Source organism: Callithrix jacchus, chromosome X (genome assembly GCF_049354715.1).
Source record: "Callithrix jacchus isolate 240 chromosome X, calJac240_pri, whole genome shotgun sequence".
Taxonomy (NCBI): Eukaryota; Metazoa; Chordata; class Mammalia; order Primates; family Cebidae; genus Callithrix; species Callithrix jacchus.
Window position 1 is genome coordinate 46,729,100 of NC_133524.1, and position 20,852 is coordinate 46,749,951.

The 20,852-nt window shown below is 39.3% G+C and overlaps 1 long non-coding RNA gene across 2 annotated transcripts in view; it reads right to left on the reverse strand.

Moving 5' to 3' along the window:
• Positions 1-5,658: 5,658 nt before the first annotated feature.
• LOC108589890 (uncharacterized) overlaps positions 5,659-20,852 on the reverse strand; it is a 47,718-nt gene continuing 32,524 nt past the window's right edge. For both annotated transcript variants that reach the window (XR_013531629.1, XR_001909209.4), the window contains one exon: positions 5,659-18,253. This is a non-coding gene — a long non-coding RNA (uncharacterized LOC108589890). The remainder of the gene's footprint in view (positions 18,254-20,852) is intronic.

The window sequence follows — 20,852 nt, forward strand, 5'->3', positions numbered from 1 at the left end:
ATGCCTTTAATCCTTCTCAACAAAACACAAAATGTTTTAAACAATCACTAGATGAAACATGAAGCATTTTCCTCATTGTAAACAAGCAGAGCAAAAGGTCAGTTTTAACCTAAGTAACAAACCATCTTTTTATGGACAAGTTTCAGAAATTAACTGCCCTAAATCCATATATATATCTTCGTCCCTCTCCCCGTACTCTGCAAGAAATCCCCAAGGCATTCTCTTCATACAATGTCAGCAGTGTGCAACCATGGTGAGGAATTCTTGTCATTTTTAAATAAAAGAAAAAGTAAAATAATTTGCATTCCATCAATGATAAGTAAAAACAAAAAAAAGGTCATCAAAATTAAGTAACTTCTCTGAGCCTGTAAACAGTAGGAAAACCAGTTGGTTCTCTCAAGAATTCATGACTTAGAGATTTATTTAATGACAATTAACCCATTACTATTCTATACTATTACTGAGGTCTTTCTGTGTATTCGACCTCATTTTTAAGCCTTGTGCTGTTTTCTGAAGGCATCAACATCACACGTCTAACATTGCAACCTTCATTTATAATCAGATCTCTACCAAGCCTCTGCTTCTGAGGCTGTACGGAACTTCTTTTGCCACACAACGTTCTTAATGGTACAGAATTCTTTGTGTGGTCTTCCTTGAATCAAGTTCCCCTCTCCTCAGGTGGACTGACGGAGGAGCAAATTTGGCTTCTGCACACTGCCTGACCAGCCCCAGCACTCTTACAGGATGCTAATGAGCCTTCCTAGATTCTTCTGGAAAGTTAACTGCATACTACTGGGGGCTGGCTCCCAGATCACTGACTCTGTGGTCTTGGTCAGAAACACAAGAAACATTGCTCTTCAGTTGGTTTAGAAATGTTCTTTCTCTCCCTGTGAGGATATGTGCTCTTTGAGGGCAAGAATCAAGTCCTATAATTTTGAGATTCTCCAGGTACCAGTATAGTACAATGGATCATAGTCACCTCTTAGTAAATATTTGTCAAATAAAGAAATTTGAGTGAAAAAGACAGTAAAATGCCTGGCACCTATACTGATACATTTCAAAAAATAACACACACACACACACACACACACACACACACACACACGCACACACACCCCGAGTGGGAGATTATCTCCATTCAGAGAAACTCTTGTGTTTCTTTATCCTTTAAACATTTCTTGCTTTCTCTCTTAGTTTTATGGTAGCTTCCTATAAGATTTGTGGGCACTTATAAGATCATGGTACTTGTAAAGGAGTGTATGTTCCTTTTAACAAAAGTACGGACTAGTGAAAGCACTGTCTTACAGTATGTGTGTGTGTACAATCACAGGTTTGTAGCACAGAAAGGTCCTCAGGGAAATAAAATCTACTCCAGTAAAATGATAAAACTCAGACAAATGAACAGGTAATGGGGGAAGATGAGAAAGAGAACATTCACATATACAGTTTCTTTTCTTCTGATGGTTAACTATACTGCAATCAAATGAGTCCTCTTCCAAAAACCATAGACGTCTATCAGAAGCTCAACCACATTAAGTACCGATTATTATGAGTTCGATATGACAGTATGTGGACTTTTGAAATTAGGTGGCTAATATAAATAGCTCACACCACAATGGAAGAGAAGGGAAGATGGTTAACAGAAGCTTTGGAAGGACTAATAAAAATGATTTTTAAATGATGAAGGGCTAAATGTATTTCCCACAGATGCTGTCTGATGACCTATCAGCTACAACGCAGGTGCGCGTGCGCATAAACAGACGCACTTCAGCAAAGAGGAACAGGATAACAGAGAAAATGGGAACACTAATTAAGGTTTTTAAAGAAATAATGTTGTAAAATGTGTTAAATGGAGGGGAAATAGGTATTTTCAAACTTCTAGATAATGAAGAAAGACCACAGTATAAAGACCTACAATTCAAGTATTTGCTCCCAGAGTGGCTGCCACATAGTGGATGTATGAACAGTTCAACAGTTGTAAGGAAACCTCAAGTGTTTTGGTGGAAATAATCAGGCAAATTCTTGACAATAGCATCCTTCTACCCCTTCTTCTCTCCTTATTGGTGGCTGCTGGACTGTATTGTGCTGACAGTGGAAGGTTTTTGACAATGTATGGACAGTTCTACAGAGAAGGATTTAGAGAAGTACCATCAACACAATTAAAAATCAGAATCAAAATTAGGATTCAAAACACCACAAAGAGGAAAGTGGGAAAAGATCAAGCACTAAGCTTACAGTTGAAGATGGTCTGTAACATGACAGTCCAGAATGTAAAAAGGAAGCACGGTAATGAAGAGGGAGCGCCACCGCAAGTGAGAAGGAGCCAGGGGGAGAGCCGTCAGTCAATGCACCCTAAGAGAAAATGGACACAGGGAAGCTCAACGCCCAGACACTCATCAATGAGGCAGACGCTTCATGAGCGCCCACTATTAACTAGGTAGAATAGTAGGTTTATCAGGTAGAGAAAGCCAGACAGTGGGGAGGGAAGGGTGCAGGAGGAGTATCTCTTGGGGGTTTAAAAAAAATGTTAGAAGAGGTGAGCATCCGGAGTCCATGACAAAGCGAAGATTATTCATAGGCCTGGGCAAAGTCAAGAGATGAAGGAAGGAAGTCTTTCTTCCTGTGTGGGGTGGGGAGAGCAGCAGCAGCAGCAAACTTTATCACTAGGTTGTAAGGGGAAATAACAGAAACAAAACTGCTGTTTGTATTGATGGTAAGTCGCACAGGGGAAATCTGGTTCCTCTTTCTATGAGTGAAGAAAGAGGTCAGGGGAGGTACTTGGCACTGAAGGATGATATAACCTTGAAAGGACTGGCTCAAGGAGGACAAAAGGATAAGAGAATGGAGTGTGTGTGTGTGTGTAGTGGGAACCTGGTGGAGTGTGAATGGCAATGTGCTATGGGAGTAGTTTTCACTCAAAAAGGAACAGCAAAACCCTCTCATACAGAGAAACTGACAGGACATAAGGAGATGTCAGCTTATAACAAGAACATACTAGATGTAAATTGCCAACACTGAAAGAGCAGCGAGCAGTGAGCAGAGCCAGAAGGAACTTTCCTAAGGCATCCAGCCCGTGGATAGTCTAAATGTCCCATGTAGATGTGACAGGCCAGGAATGATCCCAATTTACCTAGCTCCAGAATTGCCTGATCTTCCTGACTCAATGTCCCTAACCTCACATTTATCATCTTGCTTCCCAGTTCTAACTGGTAAGTAACAGCATTGAGCCCGTTCAAATTTCTCACAAATAGTCTATCCATTCTGACATTATCTCTCCACTAAGTCCTACTCTAGTTATCAAACTTTCTGTAGTCTGGAGAAAAAAACAAATCCCTAATATGGTCATTCTTTTCACACTGAGAGATCAAACTCATCCTATTCCTGAGATCAGTAACAGTAAATGCAGCCCTGACTGCGACAGCTGCCCCTGTGAAAGCCAGAAAGGACCACAGAATTAGGAATGCAATTAGAGGATTCGATGAAAAACAAAACAAAAAATACAGGGCTTGTCTTGACTCTCATCCTTAGTCAAAATTTCATACTCTTTGCATTCCCATATGATTATATTCTCTGATTTCCTAAAATTAAAATACATTAGAGTTAGATACTGGAACTCTCAAGCTGCAGTCAAGAAAACATGAAAAACACATGAATGAAAAAAGGGGAAAAAAAAAAACAAAAGAAATGCCAGTGGAGACAGAGAAAACTCTCATTTTACCCATATATCAAATAGGTTAAAAATATTTTTTTCTGAAGTGTGTTAGAGGGCTAGTGAAGACAGAAGGCCACCGAAAGTGACAAAGAACGAGGAGGAGAGATGTGCAAACACAACCAAGGAGAAGAGGAGGATGCCAGGCATAGGCCCATCTTGTTAGCTAAGTAAATAAAGCCCAATGGCATCCACCTCTAAGCTCTGTTTGGTGAGTCTCTGGGACCCAACTAGTGATGTTTAGTGTCCTTTAAAGAAGAATTTAAAATAATCCAGTACATAAGATTTCTTATTGTGCAACTTTTTAACTCTGAAGGAAGTCATAGGGCAACTAATGGAATTAAACTGCTGTGTTTCCCTGTTGGGTTTGCAAAACCACTCAGTACTCTGTCATCAAGTAACCCAGGAACAAAGAGCACAATCACACAGTAACATCAACACCCACTGGGTATACAGAGCTGTCCACTTTCCATGACTTCCACGTGTGAGGGTCAATGAGCCCTTACAACAAACTTGGGAAGCTGGTGGCTGTGTTATTACCCATTTAGAAATGGGGAAACAGAGGATTAGAGGAAAGTTTTGTCTTGAACATCTCGTATTTTTTAAAAAAGGGCCGCTAATAACTACCTGACGAACTGGTGAGCGAAGAGTCTTCGCCAAACACTCAAGTTTGAAGAAGATGCAAAATAAAGTCATTAGAATGGTGATTTCTGAGCAAGAAGATGGGGGCTCTGTATTCCTGGTCAAGTAGCTTGGCTTCTCTAGGTCTCAGTTTGTTGCCAAAGCAAATCAGGATAATACTGGCCCTACCTGTAATATACCATTGAAAGGATTTCACAGAATGAGGTTTATGAAAGTACTTTAGACTTAATAATTCTGTATCATATACCTGAAATTTCTTAAGACAGAAAATCTTAAAACATTCTTACCACAAAAGCTAACTCTGTGAGGTGATGCATATGCTAATTAGCTTGTGGTGATCATTTCACAACGTATACATACACCAAAACATCACATTTTATACTGTGAATATATACCATGTCACCTATACCTCAGTACAGCTCAATTTTCATGCACTCTATAAATATGAGAGATTAATTTCTCTAACAATGATAAAATCTGAGAGTGGAGATTTTCATGTCTTATCTTTGCAATCTGAACACAGCAGCTTCAGATGTCTCAGCCACATTTCACGGTAGACTGCTACAGCAGTTTTGTTTAAGTGCCAATGCTTAGAAGTCAGGCAGGCAGCTGGAACCACCATGCTGGAAAAGGTACTTCTTGAACCACTTGTTCAAATGCCTTGTCAACAAAAGGGACTAAAGAGATCCCATTTATTATGTGTACTATTAAACTCTGGTTTCTCATCTGTCTTCAAACCATTAAAACTCTGTCAGGTTCCCCCGCCTCTACCCCAAGAAATGCTGATTTGCCCAAGTAAGGGCATTTTAAAGCCTTCCATTTACTGTAACAATTATTTTTTATATGAACTTTTTTTTAAAGAATTGAGGAATAACTGACATATGATTAACTGCACATATTTTAATTGTACAATTTTACATGTTTTGACATATATACACCCATGAAACCATCAACACAAGACAGTGAAATTGTCCACCAGACCGAAAGTTTTCTCATGCCTTTTTGTAACCCCTCTTTCTTGCACCCCAATCTCCTCCACCCCAGGTAACCACTGATCTCCTTTCACATTTTTCAGAATTTTGTATATATGGAATCATTATGATATGACCCTCATGGGTTAGGGTCATCCACGTTATTGAAGGTATCCATAGTTGATTCCGTTTTATTATTGAGTGTTAGCCACCATACGGATACACAATTTGTTTATCCACTTACCTGTTGACAGATATTAGAGGTTTCCAGCTTATAGCTATTGCTAATAAAACTATTAGGCATATTCATGTAAAAATCTTCAGGTGAACACATGCTTTCTTTTCTCTTGGAATGAAACAGCTGAATTATATGATAGCTGTATGTTTGACAGGTTTATACCGTTTTACATGAGAGTTCTAAATCCTACACATCCTCACCGACGGTTGGCATAGCCAACTTTTTAAAGGTTAACCATTGAGATGGGTGTGTAGCAGTATCTCATTGCGGTTTTGACTTGTGTTTTTTTCTTGTGCTTACCTGCCATGTGTGTATCTTCTGTGGTGAACTGTCTATCCAAATCATTTACACATTTTTATGTTTTGATTTTGTATTATTGAAAATGCCATCAGTTTTAATGAGTGGAGCAAGCCTGATAAATGAGAACTGCAACAAAATTTTACAATTCATGATACCCAAGAGGATAAAAACCCACGCAGATTATTTTCCAAAATTTGTGTGGAGCTAAAATATTCTCCAAATGTTATGACAACCTTAAACTTACTTTAAAGCTTGAAAAGCATTTAATGACATTTTATCTGGATTGCTGCTAAGTCTGCACAGGTTCTGACTACTAGTAAACCGAACAATCATATTTTGATGTACTTTATTGGTACCTAAACTATCTTAACTACTCCATTGAGCATTAGCTCAATTACCCAAGCGTCTATCCCCCAAGCCACATTTCACACTTTGTAATAATTATACTCTAATCCCATAGATTCCATTTTACTAATTATTTCTTATGTCAAATTTGCGCCCACATTCAAAAGGTGATGAAAGCCAAAACCTCTATGGCATTTTTTGTGTCAGCAGCAATAGATAAAACAAGCATGAAGATGAATTCTCCCTTCCGATGCGTAGAGAAGGCTAGATTTGGGGGCACCTACAGGCTTTGAGGAAAAGCAGGCCCCGTTCTGTTGCATAGACCCATTGGTTCATAGCTCAATTGTTACAGTTGATGTGGGTTTCCTTTTAGATGTCTGGAAAATGACTCTGCTGACCACATCCACATTCTGAAATACTTTTTGAGAACTTGTAACCAAACTGCAGGAACTGACTCATTTTGCAGGGCCCAGCCACCACACAATTGTTCCAGAACAGACTCAAGTCACAGGGAAAAATATGAAGGTCTTAGAAGACAGGCAGCAAGTTGTCTATTTATATGGCGGGGCAGAAGGGGGAAATCCCGGAGCACATGGGGCAAAAGGTCTCAAGCCCTGGAAAATCAAGACCGCGCGACCAATCTTAGACGAAGGACAAAACAGAACTCGCCACTTCAGGGACAATACATGTCTTCCTCAAAACAAGAGGTCAGAGACTGGTAGAAAAGGAATCTTAAAGTCTATCTCTCAGACATTAATCTATACTTAGAAAGTAGATTCACTAGAGAAATGGATGCAGAAGACTTGGGGAAGGTGTCTTAAAACCTGAAGTCCTCGTCCTCCCAGCTCCTCTGAGAAGGGGTGCTCAGTACGTCAGGAGTGTGCCCCTTGTTTCACAAGAGATAAACCAGAAGGGACCTCGTGTCCAGGATGCTAGGAAGAACTGAGGCTGACATTTGAGCTTAGGACCAGAAATTCTCTGGCTCCCCTGGGGCTTCCCTACATCCTCTCCTGGTCCATTTTTACATCTTTCTCTCTCAATTCCCAATGTGTCTCTCATCCAAGGGGGTCAAGTTCCCCCATGATGTCCCAAATTTTTCTCCCTCTCTCAATGCAGACTTCTTACACCTAAGCAGAGCATGAAAAGGAGCAAACTAAGCTCTCCTCCACACAACACTCTATGTTCCCAAATTACTCATTTCTCTACCCCGCAAGTGAAACTGATTTAGTCAGTCAGTTTCAGCCAAAGGTGGTGAGGAAATCCGGTCTTGCTGAACTAAACTATAAATGACAAAACCAATAACTCTTTTCTGTCGGTGGGTCCCTTGCTAAAAGAATATGAGGGTTAACCCAACCCAAATGTATGACTAACTAAAGTCAGGCTATGTGGTAAGAATTCGGTATGAAGTCTCAGGCAGTATTTCAGATAAGATAAACCTGGATGACACCTATAAAAGGCTATCAAGTCCCTTTCTACACCCTGTATGTTGTCGGTATAATTATACATACCTTTTATGTCTGTTCTCACCCATGCAATGTCTCTTAACATGTAAACTCCCAGATGACAGAACTTGCCCGTTTCCTTATACAAAAGGTGGTGCATTCAGTATCAGAATATTATAGTGAAGTAATGACGGGGGCGGCTTCAATTGATTTATGGCAATCACTCTACCTTTAAGACAGTACACAAATGTTTTTAACCCAACTTTAAAAGAGAAAAGATACATAAAACAATTTTACCCTTCCCACCTGGCCAACTGCCTTCATTTTTCCCTGCTCTCTTTGTACCTCCAATTGTAAAATAAGTGCTGTATAACAAGACTTACTAACCTGTACCAAACAGTTAAGTTTTCATACAGAATTTTAAGAGGGAGCTTATCATCTGCCTGTACATACAACTAAGAATTATTTTTAAATGAAGCATTTTAAACATGGACTTAAAATCCCTTCACTTCAAAATTCTAAACTGCTTGTTGCTGAGTGCAAAAATCAGCAAAGACGTGCCCTAGGGAAGATGAGATTTTGGCAAATTTTAATCAAAGCAAAACGTTCCACAGCTAGACGTTCAGGTACCCCGTATCTCTCTGAGGAGTAGCTGTGATAGGAAGAATTGCTCGCTTTGGGCTTTTTAGCTCTGGTTGTGCTTCAAATACTTCGACTTTATCTATCTTTACTAAGGTTTTCATAGCATAATAATTTAAGTTACAAAAGTAGCATTTTACTGCACACGATTTGTAAACACTCCAGTTATGAGGCACAAGGGGCTCGACTCTCCAGGATCTCTACAATAAATCACCAAACTCTCAGAATACTGTCTTCACTCTCTAGTTATCACTTCCTACCTCCCAACAGCTTCTTACTGTGGCCAACAAAGTCCTACCTGATCTGCCACGACGTGTCTCTTGGACACACAAAGCCTGCTCCCATCTCTGTTGCAGTTACTGGTTTATTTTCTCTGCCTGGAATCCTCTTCCTCCAGACACTCCCACAGCTGGCTCCTCACTGGCCTCGTCATATCAAAGAGGCCTTCCCATTACCTCTGCTTCACCTTGCTCTACCCCTGACCCCCAGGTACTCTGTCTGACACAACTTTGTTTTTCTCTGCAGTGTTTACTAACACCTGCTCTGTACTTATGGGTTCCATCACTGTCAGCCTACCCCCTCATGTGAGTAGGGACCTGATTCACTGCTGTGTTCTCAGATCCGGAACTCCGTTTGGCACGTGGTAGACGTGCAATATATTCTTGTAAAATGTACATTTCCCATGTGGTATCTTTGTCTGTTGTTCTGCTATAAACGTTATGAAATCTAGTTGGCACCTGAAACCAGTTTTGTTAACACCTCACCAAAACTCCAAATGTATCAAGGGCCAAGTGGACGAGAGCTGTAGGAAAGTGATTATCCCCCCAGCAGTAAAAAAGAAAGCAGGAGGCCGGGCGCGGTGGCTCAAGCCTGTAATCCCAGCACTTTGGGAGGCCGAGGCGGATGGATCACGAGGTCAAGAGATCGAGACTATCTTGGTCAACATGGTGAAACCCCATCTCTACTAAAAGTACAAAAAAATTAGCTGGGCACGGTGGCGCGTGCCTGTAATCTCAGCTACTCAGGAGGCTGAGGCAGGAGAATTGCCTGAACCCAGGAGCAGAGGTTGCGGTAAGCCGAGATCGCTCCATTGCACTCCAGCCTGGGTAACGAGCGAAACTCCGTCTCAAAAGGAAAAAAAAAAAGAAAGAAAGCAGGAGAAGCAACAGTTTCTCTATAATCTCCCTGCTACCCATGCATAGAAAATTAGGGAAGGTCCTCTGGAGTGTGGATGCCAAATGGAACGGGGAAAAAGGTAGATATTCACTGTCATTATCAACCTAACTTGTCCTGAGAGTCCTTATTTGCTTTACCATAGAAGACCCTTGAAATACTGAGACATCCTTTTAGAGTGTGGGTAACTTTGGTTTTGTTTTTAAATCTACTTTAACATTTTCTTCCACTGGGCCTATATACCTACTCATAATGTAGACTTCACATTTCATGCTGAAAGACAAAGGATTTTCATTGCCTTTGCTGGTATGGTCAAACTTGTTTCAGAAAATACACAGGCAGGGTTTGCGCCACTGAAGAGAACTTGAACAGTGCCGTCCTTCAGAAACTATAGGAAGTGATAGCAAGGTTTAAATAACAAGTAAAGATAATGGCTCTGTCTTCAGGAAGCGTATTCCTAACTGCAGCATGGAGGCGAGTACTGTTTTTTGAAAGAATAATGGTATAAATTCCAAAAGTCCTCCCCTACCTTCATTCCTCATTTTCCACATATTTACTTAGAGATATTTTGAAAAAGCTGTAGTGAGTTTGACTGAGGGAATAGCAATATGTCTTACCTTTAAATTAATTTAAATTCTACTTTTAAATTATTTTAAAAGACATCTTCTTTGTGATGGCCTTTGTCTCTTAATGTTTTTTTTTTTTTTAGGGTAGTTAAGTGAAGCAGTAGGAGTAGAGACAGAACAAAGCAATCTGTAAGTGGTTGTGATCATTAATTGTAAACACCACTGCACTTAATATTCTTTAAAAGAGGAAATTATTTGAAAGCATGGTCACTCTTAGATCACATTTACTGATAAGTTGCCTACTTACTATGGACCCTTCTTCCACCTACATTAAAAAGAAAGAAAAACCATTTCTCTGCATTGATTTTCCCTCACAAGCATTTTCTCCTCTCACTTTAAAGAAAGAAACCTGGTTCCCAAAGGAAGATGCTTAAAGACCTTCATGAGTGTTGTGAGTGTCTGTCTGTGAAATATACATTGTCTCAAAGGGGGCAATCAGATCAAAGATGTAGTCACTGAGGTGAAACGAACACAGAGTGAGTTTAGAGCCACTCCTCTCCCGTCCCCGATGGACTCTCACTCCCATCCTTTCTTTCACCTGTTTACAGGCACATATTGAATGACTTATGTGATAATATGGATGAATGAAGGAACGAACAAACAAATGAAAGAATGAAGGCAGGCCTGATCAAGAAATCCTCCTATGAACAGGCTCAGTCCAAGGCCAGGGAATTTTAAAAGAGATTTCCAAGCCCTCTGAACCCACAGCCTAGGGTAACCTGCTCTCATCTTCTAAGTCAAAATTTTCAATCTACGCCTGAAAGAGGAAATTCTCAATGTGAAACCTCCTTCCCATATTCTGAAAATTAAGTCCACACCCAAATACAAGGGTTTATGCACACAGATAGCTTCTTGCACTTCTTTACCTAGAAGTTTTACCTTCTCCCTCCAAAAAACATCCAGAACTAGATGGACATAAAGAAGAAAAATATTAGTAAAATACAGATTATTACTCATTTCATTTTGCTATGGATTAATTCTATACCAGCAAGAAAATTTCCAGAAAGCTTGATGTAAGTGCATCCCTAGGACCCAAATTAACATACTTCTGCCTCCCACCCCCACTTTCAAGTGAAAACATTAGAGAAAAAAATAGGGGAAGTTGCATGAGTAAACTTGTTAGTATATGAGATTAACTGAAAACAAGGAATTCCCCTCCTGGACTGCCGTGGCCTAATTAAAACTCATAAAACACAAATGACTAAGACTGTTCCCGTTGATTTGTAAAATAAAAAGCAGAAAAAGTTAATTTTGTATTTCAATATTGAGAGAGGTAGGCCTAGAAGACGTGATACTTTGCAGAATAGAAATGAGAACACCATTTCTGAGACTTTCAGGATCAGTCAACTTCTATTCTGCTCTCCTACCAGAAATACATGTACTTACCATCCGTATTGGCAACAGCCTATTTCGATTTAGATTCTGGTTCCGTGACAGATAAGTGGCCCTAAGTAAGCTTCTTTACTTCTCTGTGCCTCCGTGTGTTCACCTATGAAATGGGCATAACTGCCAGGCTGGTCTTGAACTCCTCACCTCATGATCTGCCCGCCTCAGCCTCCCAATGTGCTATGATTACAAGCATGAGCCACCGCGCCCGGCCTCATCTACAGGCTTTAGGACTAAACTGAAAAAGTCTCTTCCTAAAAGTGTGTTAAGCACCATTACTCCAGGTTTCACAGCATGTGCTTAACATGTGTTATCTGGGGCTTAGTGAAATAGACGGAGTAGCTTACTCAGGTAGCAAGGGGCAAGGGGAGCTTAAGGCACAAATCTACTATTTCCAAAGCCTGGGCCTCTTAGGGAGTAAACTACTTCAATGGTGGCTGACAGTGTGCACCCTCTTGGGGTCATGGGTACCACTTTCATGGACTAACACTCTCTGGAAAATGTCTGAAGATTTTTTTCAGGTCGTTGAACTCTGCAAATTCCCTGAAAAGTTTTGCTGCGTGTGTGCAGACTTACCGTTTCTCTCAACTTTAAGGACTCTAGTCTCACTTCCAATACATTGCATAAATTCTGATCAAGAAAAAAAAAATGGATTTTCATGTTTAAAAATCTTTCTTCTCTCTCCTTTAAGGAAATGCAGAAAAACTAAGCTTTCTTCCAATACCAACACCAACAACGGACTTTCAATACAGTAAGCACATTAGGGGAATTAAACTCTTCCATGGCAGAAAGGGGAGATAATTTCAAATAAAACCTTAGCCTACTCTTCATAGTCAATAATTCCATCCTCTACCTTAAAGAAAAGTTATATACTATGTTTTTAAAAAGCAAGTTATTACTTTATTAGATTAACCATTTAAAAGAAAAGTAACTAGAACTATTTTGTGATAAAATATAGCTAAGAAAACAAAATGTCTCTATCATTACACTGACTTACAAAAGCATAGTACATTCAACTTTTATATGTATCTAATTCGTTCCTTTAAGAATTAGTCTAGGTCAGGCACAGTGGCTCACACCTGTAATCCTCGCACTTTGGAAGGCCGTGGTGGGCGGATTACGAGGTCAGGAGTTCAAGACCAGCCTGGCCAACATAGTGAAACCCCATCTCTACTTTAAACAAACAAACAAAAATTAGTCAGACGTGGCAGTGTGCGCCTGTAATCCCAGCTACTAAGGAGGCTGAGGCAGGAGAATCGTGTGAATCCGAGAGGTGGAGGTTTCAGTGAGCCAAGATAGCACCACTGCACTCCAGCCCCAGCGACAGTGCAAGTCTCCGTCTCAAAAAAAAAAGGAAAAGAAAATAGTCCAAAGAAAAAAAAGTCAACTAAAATGATGCATTTACATAACCGCGTTGTTTATAGTTAATAATATATGTGGGGTTTTTTACTTTATGTTTTAGATTATCCTAAATACGTTGGAAAGAATAAACCGGAATAAATATGGGGTTGAAAAGCAATAGGTGAGAGTTGAGGATTTTAAAAACTTGATTCAGGAAATATCCAAGGTTAAATCACTTACAGTCTTTAATGTGTAGAATAATTGTTTAAAATTGATTTATTTTTCAAATGAAAACAATAGGCAGTAGGTCGGTTTAAGAGGTCTTACCCCAAAAACATGTCATATACAGTTGCTACCCCCAGTTGTCTATCTAAATTCAAGGTAGTTCATAAAATGCAAGTGTTTGCTTTCCATGTTCTCCTCAGTAATTTAAACTTCTGGATTTGTTGCCCAATGATTATATTCAAATTTGGCTCAATTCGCCCTCCTGAATGAAGAAACATCTATTCTCCAAAATCAGACTGTATAATCAGTACAGCTTAAGAAAAACAAATATGATAACTAACAGTAAAAAAAGCTGGGCAAAAAAGTCATTTACTTACAGCAGTCTGAGATTGATAGGAAGGAATGAGTTGGAAGATGAACATCAAAGAGAAATTAAATCTAGGACCTTTGTATTTACTCCAAGAAAACAATACCGCTAGTGTCTAACCAAAATGCCAAATGACTAAATAAGTAAAACATACAATATGTCAGACAAGAGAAGTGCTAAGAAGAAAAATTAAGCAGGAATAAGGATAAAAGCTGGGGTATAGAATGGGGAAGCTGCTGTCAGTTGCAAATGATTTTTTTTAATCCCTAGGACTATATAGGGATTTGAGGCACACCTTGTATACATTTGATTTGTTGGGAAGTACTGTTAAAGGCCTCCTTTTGTGAATTCAAAGAGTCATGCAGCTAAAGTTCCACGGGCTGCCTGATTTCTCCCGAGGGGCTTTCGCTGTGTCCCAATGTAGTTCCCAAGCCAGGGAGCTCACACCCTCAGGTGACCCATGCCCTCTTTATTGATTCCACACCTCCTGCTGGGTAAGGGGTTTAAGGAACGTCTACAGAAAGGTTTTTCCCACTGTTCAAGAAAACTTCCTTAGGGTTAAGGAAAGGGTTATTTCCCATGTCTCAATTTCAAGATGAAGAAGTCAGGCTGACGGAGATCACCTTGGGAAGCCTGTGAAGAGCGTTCAGACCCCTGGAATTCCAGCACTCCCACCCAGGAGAACCTGTTATAAGCATTCCACCAAAGCCCTGGTTAATGACCATAGTGGTGATATCATCAGCTTTTGATCCTAAGGGACATAGGGTGACTAGGAATAAAGTAAATCACCCAAATATCGCCTCTGACTCAGTTAAGAAGTCCAGCGCCACGTCTCCAGTCCTCTCTTGTAACTGAATCAGAATCATTAAGAGCAGACTGCAGCTAGACTGCCTGCTTTCAAATCTTGGCTCCACTACTTCCTGCCTGTGTTACTTTGGGCAGACTGCTTCACCTCTCTGAGCATCGGTTTCCCCACGTAAAAATGAGATAACAAGCACATTGGCCACATACTGTTTCTGTGAGTTAAAGAAGTTAGTAAGTGTAAAGCATTTCCTACCAAAACGTGTCTACTAAGTACCTACTATGTGCCAGACACTGTTCTTAGGATGCCAGTGATTCATTTAGAATGGTACCTGGCATATAATATGAGCTTAATGTACATCAGTAATTATGGGTCCACAAACGCTTGCCTGACATTCAGATTGACTATTATTATTATTTCATAAAGGTAATAGGTTGACTATTCAACACAGTATATAAACCTCTAGGGGAGTCTGGAACTATACTCCATGATCAAACACATTAATACTTCTACAGTAAAACATACAAAGATTCATTCTGAATGAGCTAAACAATGAATATCATTAGTTTCACATCGGTTCAGGTCAGGATTTGCTGCCAAATTTGTTACATGAAAATCTTTTGATTTTCAGAGCTTTTTGGATTATGGAAGAGATGGGGGGGCGTGTATTTATTAAGTAAGGGACTAATCCCACTGACATCTTTTCCTTTCTAACTTCAAGTGGCTCTAGTGACCAAATAAATGCTTAAAACCATTTAGGAGTAGGAAATAGGAAGACCTTCAGACATGGCAAATCGACAACTGCATAATTAAGCTATGTCAAACATTAAACAATCCCTCTCCTCAAATACAGTGCTCCATAAATTCTCCATCCACAAACAAGTTCCACATACAAGTCTCCAACAATCTAAGTACTTTACAAAAGCACTTTTTGAATATACTATAAAATGCTTAAAATTTTATCACTATTTTACTAGTATGACCTTGTTCCCATAGAAAAAAGACAAAAGCTGTTAAACGATAAATGAAGAACTGGTTTAAAAACTTGTGCCTTAAAGAACACAGTATCCTCTGTAGTCTGCCCGGGGGAGATGAATAAATGTTATGCCAAAGTGGTAAACCATCCTGCTACCAAAGGAATTTTCTCCACATTGCATTTTAAGGAAATTCACAGCTCTTGAAGAGCTATACAATAACTGGTTCAAGATGTTCTCACTGCTGGTCAGTACTGGGTAAAAGGCTTTGCACAAACCCATAGAAGCCAATGTCTCCTGCCTCTTTATCGGGCCCATGTGTTGTTATTTATCTTCCCCAACTTTTCTGAACCCTTTCCATGTATTTTTTATTGAAGTACTGCTTTGTTCAAGACCTGTTTACCACTCCCATGGCGATCCTGTACACAAAGGCAAGTTAGGAAGACATGAAATGAACGAAGATACTTATGTTGCTTCATGGTTTTTCCCCTTCTCATTATCCTCCTACTCAATGAGACTACAGTGGGAGGTCTGAATGACATTTCCAAACCAAGAACTTAAAGCTACATTTCAACACCCAACTACTCAGTTGTCATAGGAACAACACTGTGAGGCTTATCTGGGTTCTAACAAACAGCCACTTGTTTTTGCTAGTGATTAAAACTTCCCCTTCCAATCAAATATATACACCCATACAAACACAGACCTCAAAAGAAAAATTTAATTGGGTAAAACCGTGTACTACACCAAAAACTTAAGAAACAAGCCCAAAGGGAAAGCATTTACATTCCCAAATATGCACATTCAAATACTATTTCAGAGAAATTGTTTTGAGGTCTGTCACTTAACTAGATCCCTTCATTTGTTGCTTTACATACCCACAAAGACAAAGGCATATGCATGCCATTAATATCTTTTAATAAGGTATACAAAAATGTGAAGACTCTCAATGACCCCAGAGGAGAAATCAGAGCAAGCAACGATATTCATTTTCGATGTACTTTTAAATATTAAATTGAGAACAGAGAACAGCAAAGAGAATTGAAAACATGAAGTTCTCAGATAATTCTTATGGGATATACTTTCTAGCATTTACTGTTCCAGCCTGCTTCTATCACATTTTGTCATTCAAAATCGGATGAGGAAAACCTAAAAATGAGAGGCTTTTTTCCAACAGGCACGGCAATATTTATGCAGATTATGAAATCACCATGTTCTCCCCAAGTATTTGCTTACATGAAATACAGAGTTGAAAACAGAAGCTAGCAGTTGAATATAAATTACCTGTAAATACCTTAATGCTTTGTTGCCGTTTTTCTGCCTTCACGACTCTAAAAACCTATAAATTTGTGTGCTTCAAGAAAACTAATGCCACATATTAAATCAAATTGACTTGTTATATTCACAAGTTTGGATCACCAATTTCCTGACTTACTGGAGGACCTGCCCTTAAGAGCCGTGCTTATCTTGTCTTTCTATTTCTTTAAGAATAAATACTTATGCAAAAGTCTTGAGAGCTGCTAGTCTGAGAAAAATGATCTTAAAATTTATCCAAGTATACAAGGGGGGGGGGAAACAATTAATATATCTCACTATATTCATCTCCTTCCCCCACCCTCATTGCCCTCCACTGCCAAGAGAGAGAAATTTCAGCACTGCTATCCTGTTTTATTATACATTTTCCCTTTTGAGTTAAGGATTTTAAGATTTTGAAAGCAACAGAACAGGAACCAAAAGTCACAGAAGTCGATTCAATTTCCAATTTAGCTTAAAAAGAAAGAAAGAATTATTATTTTCTAAATTACCCCATTCTGTTAATAACAGTTACAATTATATATTCAAATTAATAAATGAAGATCGCTAAAATTTCCTATATAATTGTTAGCATTTAAAGAACAAAAATTTTTTTCATCTGGTTCTATAAGTAGACATCACATGATTACTTCTATGGACCAATAAGAAACTGGTAAAATCAGGCAGTCACCCACCATTCTATTCTAATGTTCTTTTTCTTATTCTAGTCAACCTTTTCGGTACATTCTTAAGAAACTAGACATTCATGCCTAATATAAAATTCTTTTACCTTATATATCATGAACAAGAGCGTGTTGTATATAACACAGGTATTCAAAGCTTTATTGTCTTTTTTAGAACCCTTAAACATAGAGGCAGCTCAGATTCAAGATTAGAAAACAGAATTTAACATTTCAGGGAAAGAGAGATAGGCAGGCACATGCATACCAAACCAATAAGAACTACTAATCACGATCTCTCAAAAAGTCATGAACTATATAGATACAAATAACCACCCTTTACTGTACTAATGTAATCAAGTAGACCAAACTTAAAATTCATGACACAAGTGTAAGAAAAAAAAAAATCTACTGCCATTGTAATCTACCCTTCCCAATCAGGAGGAGGTGTTTCCGATGCATTACTTGGACTTTCATTTTGTATAACTTTTATCTTGTAAAGTTCTAACTAAATACTTGACATCCTAATGTAGACGAAAGGAAAGGAGGGCAAGTAGACTAATTCTGAAAGCATCTCTTCAAATTTCATACATGCTACATCAGACTAAATGGAAATCTACATCTATGGAAAGTTAATGTCCCAACTCTACTAGACAGCCTTTTCTGATTTTGTTTCTCCTCCTAAACAAGAAAAAATAAAACGACCAAATCTAGCTGTATTACATATGTTTAGCTGAACTGATAGCACTCAGCTCATTTTTGTTAATTACCTGGCTGTTTCTCAGTCTTTATGCGGTATTCTCTGCTGCTCTTTAGACCTTCTCACTGTTTATGTGTTCTCTGTCCAACACCGTTGTTAGGGGTCTGTGAACAACTTTTCAATTCCCACATGCACATATGATATCTATTAGGGAGCAATGCCACTTTTCACTTACCAATTCTGGATAAAGCAGTATTTCCTGGTGACAGAATGCTGCTGCTTCCGTCTCTAAAACTCCCTCTTCGCAGCTTGATAAGTCTGATTATAAAACGTCTTTGTTCCAGATCACACGAGGCACTTTTCCTACAAAAGTTTTCTAAGAGTTATCTGCATTTCATTCCTGTGACAAAACAAATCAGAACAAGGGGGGGTGGGGGGAACAGAGAATAAGTCCACACAAGTTCCTGGCAAAGATTTTAAGCTACATTTTTCTGAGTTTAATCAGTAACCTATATTAAAGTGACAGTTACCAGTTCAGGAAGCCCAGAGTTGGATCAAGTCAGTCACAACCACTTTGAGTGTCTTCCACGGGTCTGCGGACCCCAAGAAAGCAGTCACTTAGTCAATCTATCACATGTGGCTGAATCACTGGTCAGACACCCCCACCCCCATCCAGACTGCGTTGAGCAGCAGCCCAGGCAGGAGAGTGGCCAGACGCTGGACCCAACAAGACCTCTTATAGGGACCCGCCAATTAGCTGCTGACCAATCGCAGCCAGCACCTAGTACCTAAGTCACATGACAGGGCAGTCCCTATGACTGCAGGATTTCTGAATTACTGGGGTTACACAAAGGACACTCATTCAGGAAAAGAGAAAAAAAAAAAAGCCATAAGCAGAAACAGAAAACGCCCAGGCTGCGACAGCTACGGCTTTAAAACAGGGAACACCCCAGCCTCACAGACAGAGAAAGAGCCACAACCAAGCCAGGATGAAAATCAGAAGAATGTCTGGCACTTATTAAAGAATAATCCCAAAGCAGAGGCTGAGTTTACAAACCCACTTCAGCTATAAATCTACTCCTCCTTTCCCCTTCCTCTGTAGTCTCCAACAATTTTACATTCTAAACTTCTTTATTTTCAAAAGCTCCAGTAAGCCTCTGCAAAAACCGCTGTAGGAAAATGTGTGAGACACATGCGCCTCTCTTCCCATCCCCTCAAAATACCCCTAAAGGAGATGCAAATTTGACATGAACAGATTCCTAATTGAAATACATTTCTTTTCAAATAGTTAAATAAGTTAAATTAAACATTGTCAGAACGGATTGGTATGGTAACTACCAAATCATCTCTCTCTCAATCATTTTAACTGTCCACATCAAGAATACTCTTAAGTAAACAAGCCCACTTAGTGAACTAGATACCATTTTATTTTTATTTGAATGCCCCCAATTTGTCTCTTAAATATCTTTTATGTCCGAGGGAGAAATTCAACTGTCAACACCCCCGCCATTTCTCCGACCTCCAAAAATGGTACTTACAAATATTCCTTGTTTGAATCTGTTGAATTCTTCTCCCCCTCCCCTGACATTTGGAGTCAAAATAGGGGCTCAGCCTCATCCTTCAAACCTAAAGGCCCTATTTTGATCAGGCTGCAACAGCTCCTTCTCCGAGGCAATCCCAGAACACTGTGCCGCTTGCCATTCCCAATTTATGGAAGGAAGCGTATGTCAAACAAACCAGGTGATGACTCAGACTGCCTCCCCCAGCCACGTTCTCCCCAGAATGGGAGGGTAGTGTAAGTGGAGCCCATTTGGATGTGACTCAGTTTTATTAAGACTGGTGGCTGTAGCTGAGCTGACAAGCTCACTTTTTTTTTTTTAAATAACTTGTACATTTAGAGATTAGAATGCACATTCTAACTGGTTTCAGGAATTGAATCATGTAAACAGGAGAGTTGCAAGATTATGTTTCAGGTATGGCAACGCTCTGGCTCTATTCTCTAATAGTTTAAATTTCAGAATTGGGCACCGAAATTTTTACAATGGAGGCAACCAATCGTTTGAATTCACATTAGAGTAGCAAACAGGGTTCCTACATTTAGGTTTACTTGAGGTCTTTACCATGAGGAACTTGGACTCTTTCCATCTTGAGGATTCAAGTTTAAGTCTCTAAGTCTGGGGCCCGCGTGGCGCGTTCTTCAGGAAGTGGTTGGGAGCAGGAGAGCCATGTTGCAGCTTTCACTTTTGCATTTACTGCAATTCACACTCCAAGCTGAGCCACTCAGACACAGCACACACGTAATACAATCACATCACCAAAAAACCTGTACAGTCCTTTAGTTTCGAACTGTCTAAAAGCTACGAAATAAAAACTTGAAAATAACCAGTGAAAACTCCAACATGCCCTAAAAGTCTTCCTCTTCAGTAAAAACCTTACTACCACGATGGGAGTGGCATTACATGGAGTAAATTGTTCCCAGGTATTACGTAGACAGGAAGAAAACAGTAATAAGAGGTGCAATTCCCCACATGAAAAATGAAGGCTTGCGCTGAGCAATTTAACTACAGTTATCTCCTTTCGGCATACTTCCTCTAACCTTGAGCAAATGGAGCAAAGTCAGCAACTGCTCTGACTAAAGCTTGGCATTTACTGTTGATTAAGCCTTGATGGATAACTAGATTTATTGTAACATAGGAAATACATCCAACATTTGAAACATAGAAAAATGTTCAAGTATCAAATTCTCAGATTGGTAGATGAGAACGTAGAAAAGGTGCACACACTGAAATTATGTATAACAGTCAATTCAGGAGGTGATTATTCACTTTATAAAAAGACTTCCTGCAGGGTTTCACTGGAATAAACACTACATTCAATTTACATACAGCATTGATTTTCAGAAATTAAGATCAAACTATTCAGAGTGCATTTCCAAATTACTTTTGAATTCTATTTTAACTATGTGTATGCATTTCTCAATTGGTTATTAAAACTTATTC